This window comes from Bactrocera neohumeralis, chromosome 4, assembly GCF_024586455.1.
Source record: "Bactrocera neohumeralis isolate Rockhampton chromosome 4, APGP_CSIRO_Bneo_wtdbg2-racon-allhic-juicebox.fasta_v2, whole genome shotgun sequence".
Taxonomy (NCBI): domain Eukaryota; kingdom Metazoa; phylum Arthropoda; class Insecta; order Diptera; family Tephritidae; genus Bactrocera; species Bactrocera neohumeralis.
Window position 1 is genome coordinate 69191820 of NC_065921.1, and position 3101 is coordinate 69194920.

Sequence of the window (3101 nt, forward strand, 5' to 3'; positions counted from 1 at the left end):
TCAACGTTGCGTTCAAACCATTTGATGCTCTCAGCGAAACTGCTTACATATACCCGTTATTATTTTTGGACAAAATGCTAAGTTTGGTGCCTGATGGGCATTGAGAGAGAAAGTGGAAAATATTGTTATAAGGCAGGCCCATTCTTAGCGCATGCTCTCCAAAAGTCCAGTGCCGCATCTGTAAGTCTGTATATACGATTTATGTACCTATTTAGTAAGTGCCTGGTTTTACTCCTGTCTTATTTGGGTCATATCTTCTTTATTATCTTGCAGCCTGTTCTTGATTTGCAGCTATTCAGCGCGGCTCCTAACTTTGCCAACTTACCTGCCTTTTCATAGCAGCAAGTGTTCAAATTATAGACAAGTGGAGTACTCTATTTACAAAATTATTTGTTACTAAAAATAATCTGATGTTATAATCCTACCATATAATGTATATATGAATATTGAAAACTATGATCACCGTAGCATTCCACAATTTATTTCTTCACATAAAAGCAATAACTATAAGTTACTGAAAATTAGCTTGCATTCGACAAGAATAACTAACGGTAGTTTAAAAATTGAAAACATACCACCCAGAGGCCGGTACACGCCCACAAAACCTCGAAGCATTATCACGAAGAATTGGCTAAATGACAAGTGTAAACAAGGAGAATGTATAGTGTTATAGGTATGAGTGTATATGTGTATATGTCACCTAAAATGGAAAATAACATAACATCAAAAAAATCGAAATTGAGTTTGTTATTGATTTCGATTCGCTAAATCATGTTACATATATGTAGCATATAATTTTCAGCTTCGCTGTCATTTATAACCAATAAATAATCAATAAATAACCAATATATAACCACTTTATAACTATTTTATAACTAAAACTAAAATTTTTTTTCAATATGAGTGGTTTCTATTATATCATTTTTACTATGCATGTAAACTTATGAAAAGTGATTTTACGTTGGTTTGCATTTTAGGTGGCGATATGCAATGGCAGAATGTGCCTGTTTGTCGTTTGGCACTGAATTACAGCGGATATACGCATACATATTATTGTGTTATATTTTCACGAGCACACACGTGACGTTATGTGCGTGGGCGGGCAAAAAATAAATAAAAATCGATGGCTATGTAACATGTTGAGAAAAGTGGAAACACACTAAGATAAGAAAAAGCGAAGGTAGGAGCAATGAAAGCAGAAAATTAGCGAAATTTCACGACGTTGGAGGCGGTAACAAAAGGCGACAAACAACTGCGAAGAAGAGTAAATGTTGGCAAGAATTCTCGAGAAGCAAAGAAAATGTAAAATGTGGCATAAAAACCCACGGCGACGACTTGTGCAGGCGACAAACAACCGCCGAAATGTGCGGGAGTTGACACCTAATGAATTTGAGTGCGCGCGTTGCAACTTAGTAGAAAAACCACGCTTGCTGCAACGTAATAATGCCACGCGTTTTATGCGCTCTTTTCATGGAAGTAGAGTTTTTGCCATTTTTTTATGCGTAACAAAATCAAGTAGTTTGCCAAGTCCTGCGTGGTTTGAATGTGTGTGTGTTGCAATCAATTATTTTCACGCAGCGTGTGGAGGCGCGTTGCACGTACATACATACATACAGTGCCATGGTGCGACTCCAGGCTGCAAGCAAGGGCTATGCCATTATAAGCGACAGTATAAATTGAGAATATGTGAGGTATCTTATTAAGCCAGTGTCTTTTGCTAGAGACAACATCATCACAAGACTCTCTATAAATACATGGAAACATGTTCTCGAGTATACAGGAGTATTACCAAACCTTAGTATAATCGGTCTGTACCTTTTTTTTGAAGGGGTAGGAAATCTTTCCGCATCATCAGAGCTGTCATCACAACAACGGTATAGCAACTTCTGCGTCGTTTTCTGTCGCTTCGTTATATAGGCATGACGGCTCTTCGACTTTACCCATTCTATGAAGGTACTTTCTGGATATCAGCTGTATGGTGTAGGAAATTTGCGACTTGTGCATAAGTTGAAATTTTTAAAAGTCTGGCCGTTCATCTACCACAACTCTCATTCTCTCATCTTTGTTGCCATGCGAGTATCGTGTTTTTTTTTATTCGGTCAAAAGCGCTCTTGTTATTTTCATCTGCTTTCTTTAGCTACCACAGCTTTTTTCTTTCGTGCGCCAGAAGGTCAATGGGAGCATTACCACTTATAACTAAATTACAGCACCTAACAGAGTTCGGTAAGCTGCTGCAACTCTGAGAGCTGTAATGTTCTTCACTCTGGACAATACCTTATGTCGGTTTTCCTTCTTTAGTATATCTGCCCATGTCTCTGCTCTGTATATTAAGACGCTGGTAGTTGTTGACAGTAAAAGCTTTTTCTTTTCGTTTGTGGGCCTTTCTATGTTGGTTGTCTGCTAAGATAAGAGGTGATTTTCGCTGCCTTTACTGTGATATGCTGGTTTTGTATCCAGAAAGTTAATTTGGGGTCCAGTCTTATGCCTAAGAAATTCACAGCTTTTTATGGCCTTAGAATATCCTTGGTCGTTTGCATGCTTATTACGAGAGGAATGTGCTTGTTCATGACCAGTAGTAGCTCTGCTAGCGTCCGAATCATGACCTGTTTTAGCTTTCTTCTGGCGTCCTCTATGTCGGGGGGTGTGATTACTGGTGCTATGTCTTCCGCTTAGCCGATGAAATATGATTCGTCTGGCATTCCAAGTCTTAGTATGCCATCATAACTAATGTTCCACAGATAGCTGGTATCCTCTTGTAGCGTCGGACATCTCGTTGTTTCTTCCAAATTTTTGGAATAAAATTGAGCCCCTTCAACAAAAATGTCTTTCGCTTATTAATATAAATATCACTTTATTTATAAATAAGTACATATTTGTTATTTTTAAACAAATTTATTTATTTTTCTCCATGGTATCAGCAATAAATAGGGAAATATAAAAGCATTGACACAGTGAGCTGCAACAATTAACACCATGCACTCGTCTCGCTAACTTTAGACACCTGGCCGAACGGTGCGCTCTCTCACAGCACCACCTGCTGTTCGCTCAACGACACAGTCGCCACAGGAGACCGTGAAAATTCAATTGTCTGTTTATTTACA

At 38.3% G+C, this 3101-nt stretch overlaps 1 long non-coding RNA gene across 2 annotated transcripts in view; it reads left to right on the plus strand.

Moving 5' to 3' along the window:
* The window catches only part of LOC126757063 (uncharacterized), an 18358-nt gene extending 17357 nt beyond the window's left edge, over positions 1-1001 (plus strand). Inside the window, exon 4 of one of the 2 annotated variants that reach the window (XR_007666674.1) lies at positions 978-1001. This is a non-coding gene — a long non-coding RNA (uncharacterized LOC126757063). Of the gene's footprint in view, positions 1-273; positions 298-977 lie in introns of those variants that run through there. The other variant, XR_007666675.1, reaches the window with a different exon arrangement.
* The last annotated feature ends 2100 nt before the right edge of the window (positions 1002-3101 follow it).